Source organism: Triticum aestivum, chromosome 5B (genome assembly GCF_018294505.1).
Source record: "Triticum aestivum cultivar Chinese Spring chromosome 5B, IWGSC CS RefSeq v2.1, whole genome shotgun sequence".
In the NCBI taxonomy this organism is placed as follows: domain Eukaryota; kingdom Viridiplantae; phylum Streptophyta; class Magnoliopsida; order Poales; family Poaceae; genus Triticum; species Triticum aestivum.
Genome location: NC_057807.1, coordinates 301,115,878 through 301,131,740, shown reverse-complemented (window position 1 = coordinate 301,131,740; position 15,863 = coordinate 301,115,878).

Here is a 15,863-nt window from a genome sequence, read left to right as displayed (position 1 = left end):
ATTTGCATCTTGCATGTTATCTAACCCATGTAGGTACTTGCTTGAATCAAATTCCATGAGATTGTAACCTACTCATATCTTGAGCAATATCTACATCACCAAGTCTCTATACAAAGGTGGTTGAAGACAAGCAAGCACGAAACCATTCAAACATATCCTTTGACAAATTCTATGTTGAGCTTCATGATTGTCATTCTTGGATACACAAGTGCTCTTCCTTGCAAGAACTAACCCATGTAGGTAGATGGACTCAAATTCCAAGTGGTGCTCCCAACTCTTGATGAGCTACATCAACCTTGAGCAACCCACACAAGTTTAACTACATGATCAACACCACCAACCAAGGTATGTTATTCCATCTTAGAGAAGCTTTACTCCGAGTCATGAGCTAAAGCAACTCGACAAGATGTGAATACATCAAGATGCTTAAACGAAAAATGGTGATCCCGTTTTGAGCTTAAACGATGAGTATGACATATGATCAAGTGATCTCACTTGACTCCTAAGTCAATATACTCTAACATAGGTGACTTTGTCGCCGACCATCTCTAGATGAAGTTCTTTTGTGTTCTTTTCTGTGTTTTTGCATTTGTCTCATGCATATTTGTTTCCCCTTTCAAAAAAAACTTCATCTAGCTTTCTTTCTTTTCTGTTTGTTCAGCATTTTCTGCATCTAATTCATTGCATATCATTTAGTAAATTCCTTGCAAATCTTTGTGAGATCCTACTAGTCTAGTGAGCTGAGGTGACAAGTGTTTTCTCTGTGATGAACTCGGTTCCACCGATTAGTTATTTTTGGTCCAACCGAATTCTTTCGGTACAACCGACGCATACCACTCGGTGCCACCGACTTCACAACAGGAAAAACAGTTTGCCACTTATTCTGTGATTCTTCTGATCCAGCTCCACTCAATGAATCTTGTCCTCTACAAGCATCACATTTTTATCATTTGTCTTGTGTTGTGACTCAAGGAACAAACCCATTCGACAGATCCAAAGAAAAAAAACCTTCTTAGAAATTGATGTCAAAGGGGGAGAGAGAGATCACATCAAAGCTTATCATTTAGAGAGAGATCACATAGAAAGTATTTCTCAAGGATCCCAGATGCTTGGTGTTCAAGAGGAGATATGCCACATGTCTTACTGAGGGGAAAGACATGTTCATATGTGCTTATTTGCATTAGTTTGCATTAGCTCTGTTCATTCATATCTTTCAGCTCTGATTTTCTGTTCCCTATCTTCTCCCACTATCCCATGCTAGATTCAGGGGGAGCAAGACATCTAAGGGAAAGAAATCATTTAAATTCATTGCATATCTTTACTCTTGGGGACATGTCTAATCCAATGTGGTACTTAGTACTCACTCTTTACATGTCATCCCAGTCTTGGTACTCTTGTGGTTTCTTCTGTTTGCTCTGGCTAGTAGATGTACCTGTGTTATCTAACCTTGTTTACGCAGGTTCATTCCATCCTAAGCCAACTCAAGACTACAAGGTAAGTATATGCATCACAATCATGTGTATGAGGAATTCTTGCTGATGTACATACTGTTTGCAAGAAGGACTCATGAGCATGAAGGTATTTTGTTTAATATTCTTTGCTTTGATGCATATGGCCAAGATACATGTAACTCGTTGCCTACTCTATCATGGTTATGCTCTCATATGCTTCTATATTCCATATTCACATGTTTGCATACATGTAAGAGGAGCCTATGCTTGTTACATGTCTTTCCAAAGCTTTACTTGCTATTCTTTATGTCCTTATCTAAAGCTTTGATGTATGTTGTCATCAATTACCAAAAAGGGGGAGATTGAAAGCACAAGTGCTCCCTAGGTGGTTTTGGTAATTAATGTCAATATATCTCTTGTTGGACTAACACTTTTATCTAGTATATTTCAGACAAGTTCAACATTGGAGTGGCATGGACTAAAGGATGTGGGAACTCCTTCAAGATGCTAAGGACAAAGGATTGGCTAAAGCTTCAAGCTCAAGACTCTTCATTTTACATTTTAGTGATCCAAGATCACATTGAGTCTATAGGAAAAGCCAATACTATCAAGGAGGGATGAGGTGTTGCTTAATGAGTTTATTGCTCCACAGTGCTTAGCGATATGCTCCAAAACCCTCCACTACTTTCTCACATCCACATATGACCTAAACCTAAAGTCAAACTCAGCCCTACCGATTCTTTCTATCCGACGCCACCGAGTTCAGATGTCATAGCCACTGCCAGAAACCCTAGGCAAATCGGTCTCACCGATAGGGATCTCGGTCTCATCGAGATGGGATTGTAATTTCTTTGTTTCCCTTCGTAACGTTTCGGTCTAACCGAAGTGAGCGATCGGTCCCACCGAGATTACAATGTAAACTCTCTGTTTCCCCTTCGTAACTTTTCGGTCTCAGCGAAAGAGCGAATCGGTCCCACCGAGTTTACCTGACCAACTCTCTGGTTAGCTAATTACCAAATTTGGTCTCACCGAGTTTGTGTAATCGGTCTCACCGAGATTACGTTATGCCCTAACCCTAACCATATCGATCCTACCGAGTTGCATGTCAGTCCCACCGAAAACCCTAACGGTCACTAGGTTTACTAAATCGGTCCGACCACGTTTGATGATTCGGTCCCACCGAGTTTGGTAAATTGTGTGTAACGGTTAGATTTTGTGTGGAGGCTATATATACCCCTCCACCTCCTCTTCATTCGTGGAGAGAGCCATCAGAACAAACCTACACTTCCAACTTACCAGTTCTGAGAGAGAACCACCTACTCATGTGTTAAGGCCAAGATATTCCATTCCTACCATATGAATCTTGATCTCTAGCCTTCCCCAAGTTGTTTTCCAGTCAAATCTTCTTTCCACCAAATCCAAATCCTGTGAGAGAGAGTTGAGTGTTGGGGAGACTATCATTTGAAGCACAAGAGCAAGGAGTTCATCATCAACACACCATTTGTTACTTCTTGGAGAGTGGTGTCTCCTAGATTGGCTAGGTGTCACTTGGGAGCCTCCGACAAGATTGTGGAGTTGAACCAAGGAGTTTGTAAGGGCAAGGAGATCGCCTACTTCGTGAAGATCTACCGCTAGTGAGGCAAGTCCTTCGTGCGCGACGGCCATGGTGGGATAGACAAGGTTGCTTCTTTGTGGACCCTTCGTGGGTGGATCCCTCCGTGGACTCGCGTAACCGTTACCCTTCGTGGGTTGAAGTCTCCATCAACATGGATGTACGATAGCACCACCTATCGGAACCACGACAAAAACATTCGTGTCTCCAATTGCGTTTGAATTCTCCAAACCCTTCCCTTTACATTCTTGCAAGTTGCATGCTTTAATTTCCGCTGCCTATATACTCTTTGCATGCTTGCTTGAATTGTGTGAAGATTGCTTGACTTGTTCAAAGATAGCTAAAATCTAGCAAAGTCTAAAATTGGGAAAAGGTTAAGTTTTTAATTGGTCAAGTAGTCTAATCACCCCCCCCCTCTAGACATACTTTAAGGTCCTACAACGCCCCGAGCACAACGATCGGGGCTACGGCCGAGGCGGAGCAAGAGGTGGAGGACGATGGGACGACCATGGCCCTCGCCAAGGGTGGCGTGACCGGCCTCGCAAGGATCGCTGGCAGGACCAGCCTCGCGAGGGAGCTTGGGGAGATCAGCCTCGTGAGGATCGCCCACAAGGCAACGCAGGCCTTCCTCCTCTGCCACCACCACCAAGAAGGAATGAAGACCATCATCAGGACGAGGGGGTTGGGGGCTTCCAGGAGCCGCGTGCAATTGCTTGCATCTTGGGCGGCGCTCAGGCCCCAGCCTCTCAGCGTATCTTCAAGAAGTTTGCTCGCTAAGTGAATGCAGTCCTCCCCAAGCTTGAGGCCATGTGCCCTCTCAGGTGGTCTGCGTGCGCCATCACATTCAGCTCAGCGGATTAGCTCAAGTGCGCGGCAACGGCCGGTGTCCTCCCAATGCTCTGTTCTCCAGTCATCAGCAATGTGCAAGTCACCAGGACCCTCATCGATGGCGGAGCAGGAATCAACGTTCTGCCCGTCGAGACGTTCAACAATCTCCAAGTGCCATATGATCAGCTTCAGCCAACCAAGCCTTTCTCGGGAGTCACTGATGGTTCCACTGTCCTGATAGGGCGGGTCCGCCTTCCTGTCACCTTTGGACAGCGCAACAACTACCGCACCGAGCTCATTGACTTCGACGTCACTCACATTCGCCTGCCATACAATGCTATCCTCGGGTATCCGGCCCTGGCCAAGTTCATGGCAGTGACTCACCATGGCTACAACGTCCTCAAGATGCCAGGAAGTGGCGGGGTCATCACGGTCCCCTGTGAAGAGAAGGACGCGGTGTGCTCTCTCGAGCGCGCCTTCCAAGCCGCGTCAATCGAGGAACCGGACAGCAAGAGTGGAAACCTCCCCGGAGCAGCTCCCAAGAAGAAGAAGACATCACCTGGCTCAAGGCCTCAGGAGGCAGGCACCTCCGGAGGTGCCACATCCGGACATGCGCCCATCCAAGGGGCGCCACCCTCCATCGCATAGGAAGGCGCACCCGACGCCCTCCTCGGGCAGGGCTCGGGGGCTCTCTCCTGGGGAGCCACCAACTTTGCCAAGATCACGAGGGAGGCGTTTGGGCACCACTTGGAGGCGTGCTTCGCGGCACGCTTCCCTCAGGAAGGTGTAAGGAAAGAAGGACCCAACCCTCAGGAGTTCATCACCAAGGCCGCTCAGGAGTTTCAAGAATCGAGAGTCATGTGCGGCAACCGCCGCCTGCCCACCGTAGCTCCCCATCCAGGCGAGGATGGCGGGCTGCGCGTCTGCATCGACTACCCGGAGCTCAATCGAGTCGCTTCTCAGGAGTGCTTCTGGCCTTCGCGCGTGGGGCGTTGTGCGGGTCCACCGCACAGCTACGTTCGCATGCCCTTCGGCTTGTCGAACGCGGCTGCAGCCAACCAGCGCCTGATGAGAAGCATTCTGGAAGCTCAGGTGGCCAAGCATCATGCATTTCTGGAGGAGATGGAGATGGACCTCAGCGAGCCGCCCGGACCTCCTGAGCCTCCCGATGCTCGGAGTCCCGAGGGCTTGTGAGGATCGGCTTCTTCACCCCGCACCGCCAGCTACTCCGACACTCGTTCTGCAATGGTATCAGATGACTTCTTTCAAGTTTCGTTTCAGCTAGGAGCACCCCCAGGGCTGCATCATTCCCAGGTCGCATGGGTCCGTCCCTGCGGCATGTATCCGTTTTGCTTATGTCTTCTGCTTACCTTGTTGGGGGCGCCCCTCGGGCTGCATCATCCCCAAGCCGCACGGGGCTGACCCAGTGGCGTTTGCTTTCTCTGCATCTATCTAAGTTGATTTGTTCCTTCATGATTAACCTGCTTGATTGACACCTACCTTTGGAGCCGCTTGCTCTGGCACGGCGCTTGTGCATGGGTCCGTCCCTGCAACACCGACAAATCTGAGTGGTCGAGCTCTGGCCGCGGCAGCCCTGCATAGCGCTACCTCGCCAGGCCCTCAGTGTCTCAATCACTCCCTCGGAGCAACCAATGGATGGCTGGCAACCGTAACGGCGGACCTTGTTTTCCCTCATGATTGGTGTGCAGGATCCGCTTAAGGAATAGCGTGGGGGGCATCGTGAGCTCCCTCTCCCTCTATCCCATACGATCCGCTCGCACGTTGAAAGGGGGCGCCTGAGCATCGCGACTCATGGGCTCTTACTGGCTCTCCAGCCCTCACCCCCTGGCCTTGACCCACGGCATCACGACCTGTCATACTAGCGGTGGCTGAGCTCGCTCGAGGGCTGGGACCTGAGGACGTAAAGCGTGAAGGAAAGTGCGGGGAAGAGGGGAGAAGCTCACGAGGGCCTGACCCAGCAACACCCCAGCTGCCGGCACGTGGGCCTGGCACCTCGTCGAAGAACTACTCCAAACTTATGAGATAAGTCGCACAAAAGCTAAATCAACTCAACGTCAAACCCTCGCCTAGTGCAGCTCTATCATGGCAACGCTACCTGCCTTTCTCGCCCAGCGGAGCCTGCTTGAGCGCTAAAGGGGACCTCCTGAGCATCGCGACTCAGGGGCTCTTAGTGGACCTTGGGCCGCTCACCTCCTGGCCTTGACCACGGCATCGCGACCTGGCATACCAGCGACGGCTGAAGCCTGCCTGGGGACCGAGACCTGTCAGCGTAGAGCACCAAGCCCTCGTGAGGAAAGAAAGGGGGAGCTAAGCCAGGACAGGACACACATCTCGCATTGATTCATAATAAGGATATACAATTCGCAAAAGACATGGCAGGCGCCTTACATACCCCCGCGGGGTGCTACTGTGATTCCTCGCAGGGAACAAAAGGTGTTAATCCTAAGGAGCGTTAACTACACGCGCCTCCGCAGGAGACGCCATCATCAACAGTGGGCCATCGAACGCATGCGCCAACCCCATCCAGATCAGTGGCGCCGACGGCCTGATGTAGCTGCCCTGCTCCGAGCGCGACGCGAGATCGGGGCCTCGTAGCTGTCGTCGCTCGTCTCCAGAGTCACATGAAACTCGGGGGAGTCGCTGGATTCTCCGTTTCCTCCGCTGCTGCCTGAGGAGCTGCTGGGGAGGCGATTGGCCGGCCTAGCCCTCGCCACGTCGGTACCCCGGCCGCTTTCCTTGGGGCAGCACTCCAGTCGGCGTCCTTCCGCGTCGAAGACCTTGAAGAACATCAAGGAGGCGCCATCGTATTCCAGATGAATTACGAGGGCACCCCCTGTCCGGCAGACCCGGGAGATCTCGCCCCAGCCCCGGGTCATGAAGACCTTGCCCGGAGCGACGACCGCAACCTCTGCTCCGGTCGCAAGGGTGCTGCAGTCAGTGTGCTGCAGCCAGAGCTCCAGAGACCCACTCGGCGGCATCTCAAAGGCGAAGGAGGGAGGAAGGCGAATCCAAGAGCGCGGAGGCATAGCGGCGTGAAGCACGAACTCGCGGGAAGAGCCGTCGACGTGGACGCCAGGGGTGACGATGTGCACCGCCGTGACTCGCTGGCGTCGCCGTCGGCGTCGGCGGTGTTGCTCGGCATTTTCTCCTCCAGGGCCCTCGATTCGGGCATACAAGGGCAGCGGAAACCCAGGCGACGGCTACTCGTACTAGGGCCGCGACGTCTTCTGCCATGCGATCGCGCCGCAGCGGCTGGGGACAGGTCGCTTCTTCTGCGGGAGAGGATCGGGACCCTATCGGGGGGCCTTCCCCTTCTCTTCCGCAAAAAACCGGCGGATCGGCGCCATTGGCGAAAGGTGAAGCAAGGGCGAGGAAGAAGAAGAAGGAGAGAAGCGGGAAGAGATGGACTGCTGGGGCTCTCGCCCGTCCGTACTTATAGTCCAGAGGAGGCCAACCGTCGGCCTCCACGATCACAGGTAATCATGACCCATTTCAGCATGCAGGGACTTGTCAAGTCGAGCGGGTGCCGAGGCAGCATGAAGAAGCGGAGACGCCCACATTCAATCAACCGCCACGCGGCGCCCAAGGCCGCAGGCTGATGGGGCACGCGGCGCTCTGCACTTGTCCCTTTGTTTCTCCGCTAAGCCAAGTCCGAGCGCGCCCTGGGCCCGGGGGCTACTGTCGGTGTTCTGGGAGCGGGGGGTCCCCAGACTTGCCTGCCTGCGGCCTGCGGCGTGGCTCAAGTGGTGGCCCAGTACGACCCATCTTCATCAGCGCAAGACTCAAGACCTTCGCGAGGGGCCAAGCCTCACGGGGCAGACGATGCAAGGCTTCCTCAGGAACAGCCTCGCCAGGCAGGCTCGCGAGGAGGCGGAGAGATCAAGGCAGGGTACCTCGCGAGGTGCTCGTGACGCAAGCCATGACGATCGAGACCAGGCGGGCGCCGGCCTGCGCAGTGTCCTTGTTTCCTCTTTGGTGCAAAGGGGGCAAGCAAAGGCGTGGAGTATCGAGTCATCAGGCAAAGGTTGCCATTTCAGTGCAACGAGACCAAGACCAGCGGAGCGGCAGGATGGAGGTCACCGTGGAGCCCAAGACGGTGTCATCTCTAGTGCTTTTGGCAGCCAAAGACCAACTTTAGTTAGGATAAGTTGTACTAGATGTTCCCCTTCAAAATGGCCGTTGTTGGCGCCCTTCCCGCTCAATATTTGGGAAGAGGACCAGGGCCTCTATAAATAGGACGAGCCACCACAGTAGGAAGGGGGGTCCAGAACAGATCGAGTGCTCATTAGAGAGAGAGAGAGAGAGGCGATCGAACTCATCCAAGCAGTTCATCGCACCAGCTCAAGAACACCTCTCGCAAGGTTGTTCTTCCCCTGTACTATTCATCAGCCCCAGAGGCAATCCACCACACCACACACTGGAGTAGGGTATTACACCACAACGGTGGGCCGAACTAGTATAAATCTTGTGTCCCTCATGTTGTTCATCGTTTTCAGCTTAGATCTCACGAGGCGATCAGACGTAGATCGGTAGGGGAGAGATCTTCGTGTGCACCCCAGAGTTCGAACCTTAAGGGTCTACCGGAACCCAACATCTGACAACCACACTTGTGCTTCAAAGTAGCACCATGATCTTCATGATAGAGAGTCTCCTATTTTGTCACTTTCATATACTAGTGGGAATTTTTCATTATAGAACTTGGCTTGTATATTCCAACGATGGGCTTCCTCAAATCGCCCTAGGTCTTCATGATCAAGCAAGTTGGATGCACACCCACTTAGTTTTCTTTTTGAGCTTTCATACATTTATAGCTCTAATGCATCCGTTGCATGGCAATCCCTACTCACTCACATTGATATCTATTGATGGGCATCTCCATAGCCCGTTGATACGCCTAGTTGATATGAGACTATGTCCCTCTTTTTGTCTTCTCCACAACCACCATATTCTCTTCCACCATAGTGTTATATCCATGGCTCACGCTCATGTATTGCGTTAAAGTTGAAAAAGTTTGAGAACATCAAAAGTATGAAACAATTGCTTGGCTTGTCATCGGGGTTGTGCATGATTTAAATATTTTGTGTGATGAAGATAGAGCATAGCCAGACTATATGATTTTGTAGGGATAGCATTCTTTGGCCATGTTATTTTGAGAAAACATGATTGCTTTATTAGTATGCTTGAAGTATTATTGTTTGTATGTCAATATTAAACTTTGTTTTGAATCTTATGGATCTGAACATTCATGCCACAATAAAGAGAATTACATGGATAAATATGTTAGGTAGCATTCCACATCAAAAATTCTGTTTTTATCATTTACCTACTCGAAGACATGCAGGAATTAAGCTTGGGGATGCTTGATACGTCTCCAACGTATCTATAATTTTTGATTGTTCCATGCTATTATATTATCTGTTTTGGATGTTTTATATGCATTAATGTGCTATTTTATATTATTTTTGGGACTAACCTATTAACCTAGAGCTCGGTGCCAGTTTTTGTTTTTTGCCAGTTTTAGAGTTTCGCGGAAAAGGAATACCAAACGGAGTCCAAATGGAATAAAGATTTTGAGATGACATTTCTTGTACCAGAAGCAAACGAGGAGACTTGGAGATGAAGTCATAGGAGCCTCGAGGCGGCCACGAGGGTGGAGGGCGCGCCCAGGGGGGTAGGGCGCGCCCCTGCCTTGTGGGCCTCTCGAGGGTCTCCTGACCTAATTCTTTCGCCCACATATACTCTTATACCCCCAAACCATCAGGGGAGCCACGAAAACACTTTTCCACCACCGCAATCTTCTGTATCAAGAGATCTCATATAGGGACCTTTTTCGGCGTCCTGCCAGAGGGGGATTCAATCATGGAGGGCTTCTACATCAACACCATTACCCTTCCGATGAAACATGAGTAGTTTACCACAGACTACGGGTCCATAGCTAGTAGCTAGATGGCTTCTTCTCTCTCTTTGATTCTCAATACCATGATCTCCTTGATGTTCTTGGAGATCTATTCGATGTAATATTCTTTCGTGGTGTGTTTGCCGAGATACAATGAATTGTGGATTTATGACCAGACTATCTATGAATATTATTTGTTTTTTTTTCTGAATTCTCATATGCATGATTTGATATCTTTGCAAGTCTCTTCGAATTATTGGTTTAGTTTGGCCTACTAGATTGATCTTTCTTGCAATGGGAGAAGTGCATAGCTTTGGGTTCAATCTTGCGGTGTCCTTTCCCAGTGACAGTAGGGGCAGCAAGGCACGTATTGTATTGCAGCCATCGAGGATAAAAAGATGGGGTTTTCATCATATTGTTTGAGTTAATTCCTCTACGTCATGTCATCTTACTTAATGTGTTACTCCGTTCTTCATGAACTTAATACTCTAGATGCATGCTGGATAGTGGTCGATGTGCGGAGTAATAGTAGTAGATGCAGAATCGTTTCGGTCTACTTGACACGGACATGATGCCTATGTTCATGATCATTGCCTTAGATATCATCATAACTATGCGCTTTTCGATCCATTGCTCGACAGTAATTTGTTCACCCGCCGTAATATTTGCTATCTTGAGAGAAGCCACTAGTGAAACCTATGGCCCCCGGGTCTCTTTTTCCATCATATTAAATCTCTTTTCCATCATATTAAATCTCTTTTCCATCATATTAGTTTCCGATCTACTATTTTGCAATCTTTTACTTTCCGATCTATAAACCAAAAATACCAAAAGTATTTACTTTACTGTTTATCTATCTCTATCAGATCTCACTTTTGCAAGTAACCGTAAAGGGATTGACAACCCCTTTATCGTGTTGGGTGCAAGTTTGTTTGATTGTTTGTGCAGGTATTTGGTGACTAGTGTGTTGTCTCCTACTGGATTGATACCTTGGGTCTCAAACCGAGGGAAATACTTACTCTACTTTGCTGCGTCACCCTTTCCTCTTCAAGGGAAAAACCAACGCAAGCTCAAGAGGTAGCAATAATTTGTGGCCAGATCTTGAGAATTGATTTTGAATGTCCTACATATATGTTTGTGCCTTTTTCTCAGATCTTGAGAATTGATTTTGAATGTCCTACATGTATGTTTCTTCCATTTTTTCTTTCGGATTGGTATGTACACAAATGAGGCTACGGCCAGCGCCACCACCGGTTATAGATCTTGGACCCGATAGCGTGGACAGAAGCGGCCACACCCCCTGGACCTAAGGAACCAGTAGAATCTCTGGCAGACCGCATCAACAATCTCTCGGACGCCATCCATGGGGAGATCACCTCCCTTCTCCCCACCAAGGATGGCTGCCGCACACAAGTCCTCGCATCTCGGTGGCGCACTCAGTGGCGCGCCGCGCCTCTTAATATCAACTATCGTCAGCTATCTGTCGATGATGATTTTGAACTCCCCGGAGCCATCATCTCCTCCCACCAGGGTTCCATTCAACGCATCTGCGTCCCGGCATGCTACCTGCTAGACATACCCTGCATGGTAGCCACTTGGCTGACATCCTGTGAATTCGATAAACTCCAGCAACTTGAGTTCTACCTTTACTACATCGATACATTACCACCAAGAGCTGCATCTGTGCCCTCACCACAGATGCCCATCTCATGGTTTTCCTCTTCTCTCCACAATGCCACCTTGAACTAGTGCCATCTAGCAGACAATCTGGTACAAGTGCTTCGACTCACACTGCTGAAAAAACTTGTGCTTGTGTTGGTTGATCTGCCGGTGGCCTCACTGCACAACATCATCCACTCCAGCTGCCCTGCACTGGAGCGTTTGGTGCTTGTTTTTGTAAAAAGGAATCCATATCCCTTGTCTCAAAATAAAGTCGTCTCACCTTGTAAGCATTGGAATTAATTTTGAAGGACGGGAGTTCATCATCGAAGATGCCCCTTCACTTCAAAGGTTGCTCCTTGATTGTTGTTATAAACCTTCGCAAATAATTGTGGTCTCTACGCCTAAACTGGAGGCCTTGGGTGCAATTCGTGATTCGTTTAAATGGTTCGAGATGGTGTTTGCCTCCACACCTATTGAGGTACTGTATATTATTCATGTACACTTTTGTAATTTGCATTTTTCATTTGTTCGCATAAGTTAAGTATCATCTTGGAGTACACTTCTAGTGCTAATATTATGTTCTATACTCAGTGAAGAACTTGTCCATCCTACCAGTGGTGGTGGACTCTGTCAAGACCTTATATATCAGTATGTGGTGTTTTGATCTCAACACCATTATTGCCTTGTTGCAATGCTTTTCATGTCTGGAGAATTTGTATATAAAGGTGATGATTTCACACACATTGAAAGCCCATCTATAGTGTACTATAATTAATCGTTCAGCTATCGCTCTTTCAACGTAATCTTTTTTAGACATTAACTGTTTTCAATCTTCATCTCTATTTAGGCACTAACACATGGAGAAAAAGGTATAACCAATCGATGGTGCAAGAAGCACCGGGATTTTCTCAGATCTCATGACATTCGTTTGAAGAAAGTAATGCTGGAAGGATATGCATCCAACAATCCAAACACTAGCTTTGTCACATTCCTCATGTTGAATGCAAGGGCACTATTGTCCGTGAGGATTAAGTTTTTCGACAAGAAATTTCTCACGACGGCAAGTGTTGAACAACATAGAAAGAAGTTCTAGGTGGACCTAAGGGCTTCTGATCGTGCTCGGCTTCTATTTACAACACCTTGTCATCATCATGGAGCACTAGAATTTTTGTACTAGGATCTTGATTTTATGGATCAGACCGATCCATTTGACTGTGACTGCCGAAAACTTTGGTTGAGTTAGATGTCATTGTCCTGTTCAATCTGGATTTTTTTAACCTGATGAGCAATTAATTCTCGTGCTTTTGTACTATTTGTAAGTTGGAGTTAGATATTGTTGCCCTTTTCAACTCAGCTTTGACCCATATCTTCTTTCATACTGGGCCAATGGCTTGCCATTTCTTTAATTAAGACATAAATATTATAAGCATTCACAACAAAGGGAAAGAACATCACTCTCGCTAGATCCTTGAGATCTTTGTTTATTATAGAACCCACAAGTTCTTAGCGCCCTCCAGCACCCACAAACTTATTTTTCAGCTAGCACACCAAATGGGTTGTAATTCTTAATAAGAAAAGTTGCATGGTAGTGACATATTTGAATTTGTCATTTGGGACCCATGAGGAAAAAACCTATCCAGGATGGTGTCAACTCCACAATAAACAATAAGAAACCTAGTTTTAAAATTACTGTAAATCCAAAACTTGCCTCAGAATCATGAAACTTGGCATGGTGTTATGACATGGCACCAACATGCTGTGGTAAAAAATTAGTCCAATTTGGGACAAGTTTTGGTATAAACTTCTTACAAACCGGAGCTTCTCTCAAAAAGGCTCATGGTTCCGAGAGGGAACTTGTCACCTATGTGTGCGAAACGACATATGATGTCTCTTCCCGCATTGATTTATTTTACAGAGGCAACATGCAACTATATGAGCGTCTTCCTAAAAATATGAAAGTATTCAGGGTTCATTTTGCCTTTTTATATATTATTTGAGTTTTCTAGGCATTTTGGAACATACTTTGGTGTGTGCAAAGGTCATAGCCACCTATGTAATTGGATGTTCAGTCTGTTTATGGAATCAAGTCCTTATAAGTTATAAGTACATATGTTGTTGGTCTGTGTGCAATGACATCGCACACCGACCATACTAGGGAGCCTGTCATTGATGATTTCATCAATCACTGACAATTGTATACCAGCAAGCGTTTGCCCACAACACACATGGCTTATTAGCAGCAATCGTCTGTGTTATTATCGGCCTTCGCACACATTTCTGATTATAGACCTGTTTGCCGCGTATCACATACATCTTGTTAAATTGAACCGTTTCTATTCTCTTGGCTCAATGCAAAATAGTTCATCCGAGTGAACGTATGCCGTATATAACACACACCTTGATCTGGCTGAATGTTTCTTTTGTGTTGCCTAATCACAAACAATTCATCCGAGTGAACTGTATGTCGTATATCGCACACAGCTTCATCTGGCTGCCCGTTTCTGTTGTTCTGCCTCATCGCAAATAGTTCTTTGAACTGAACTATATGCCCTGCATCGCACATGCAACTAAAATCTGAACTGTGTTTGACGTATCCGCCATCGCAAACGTTTTGCACTTTTTTGACATTTTTACATCACCGTTTGCGATTAATGCATCACACACAGTTTCGTCGAAGGGCCTTAGATTGTAGTGTCGCGTTAGCAGCATCCTGCAGTAGTGTGTGTGAGAGACATGTAGAAGAGACCGCAGAGCATCTATTCTTTCATTGTCAGTTCAGTCAAGCTTGCTGGCTAACTCTGGGAGTGCGTTGTCTCACACATCAAGGCATGCTGCAGCTAGTTGAACAAGGGAAAAAAATCAGTGGAGAGATAAAATGTTCATGGACATCTTCTTGGTGGTTGCCTAGAGTCATTGGAAAGAACGCAATAATAATTACTTCCATGGCATACATCCATCCTTCTCCTCCTTGAAGGACAGGTTCATACAAGACTTCTCTAACCTTAGGTATAAAGTCCCTGAGAATAAAAGAATCTTCATTTATGAGTTTGTTGATAGCCTAATTTAAGTTTCTCATAGTTCAGCCCCCCCCCCCCCCCACACACACCCAAAGTGGTGTTGGGTCCGTTGTAAATATGTAAACAATTGTTGTTTTCTTGATATATATGTAGTAGGAGCATCTCCTACTATTCCAAGGCTAATTTTTTTGACAACTCAACTCCTAAGGCTTATAATTATTCTCTAGACCCCTCTGCATCGAATCAATAATTTTGGTTAAATACTACCTTTGAAGACTGTTGCGATCCCTTATATTTGTGTGTCATCACTCTACACCAAGAATAAACTTCACTTGTCTCCCCAACAGAGCTAACGAGGGTGTCAACCTTGCCATTCTTGCTATTGGCACAAGACAATTTTAAAAATAATGTAGTAGATGATATTTTTATATTTTTGGAATAAAATAATACTAAAAATAAAAATGCGGGTAAAAGTTGTTGGAAGGTGATTCTTATGGTAAAAAATGGATCGGGGTTCATAGGTTCACCAAGTGCATCTCTCCAATAAATAAATGTGTGTGGCAAGTAACATAATCATGTGAAAAGGCACATAATGAAATATTTCATGCTCCTGTCGAACGTACAAATGTGTTGATTCTACATATGCAATACATCCATAATTTTGTTAGACTGAGATACCCTCTGCATCTTATAGCTAAATAGCACGTCCATAAATCAAGATCCATCTGCATCATTTGTTCTTTAAGTGTGAACATAGGTAATTGCTTTGAGCAAGATGGCATACTATTCTTTATGGGATTCCAATGAACCATGTAATAAACTTAAGGGCCCTTAGTGGCAACAAATCTATGCAAGACTGTTCCATTTTATGTCACTGATACACCTTCAATGTATCTATAATTTTTGATTGTTTCATGCTATTATATTGTCAATATTGGATACTTTATATGCATTTTAATGTTAGTTTATATGATTTTTGGGGACTAACCTATTAACCCAGTTCCTAATGCTAGTTGTTGTTTTCTGGTTGGTTTTGGTTTTTCTAGAAAATCAGTACCAAACGGAGTCCAAACGCTACAAAACTTTTTAATGATTTTTCTGGACAAAAAAGACCCTAGAAGCCTCGGGAGAAGACCAGGTGGCAAACGAGGAGATGGCAAGGCAACAGGGCACGCCCTGTTACCTTGTGGGCCCCACATGGCTCTGTCTGATCTAATTCCACTTCTATAATTCTCAAATGGGACATATAAAACCAGCTAAGCTACGCGCCATTCTAGCGAGAGATTTTCACCGTGCAGGCCGTTCGATCTGGTTACCGTCGTACATTTTTTGCTGCTGACAATCGCTGGACCGTCAATTCTATTTCACCTTTGTTC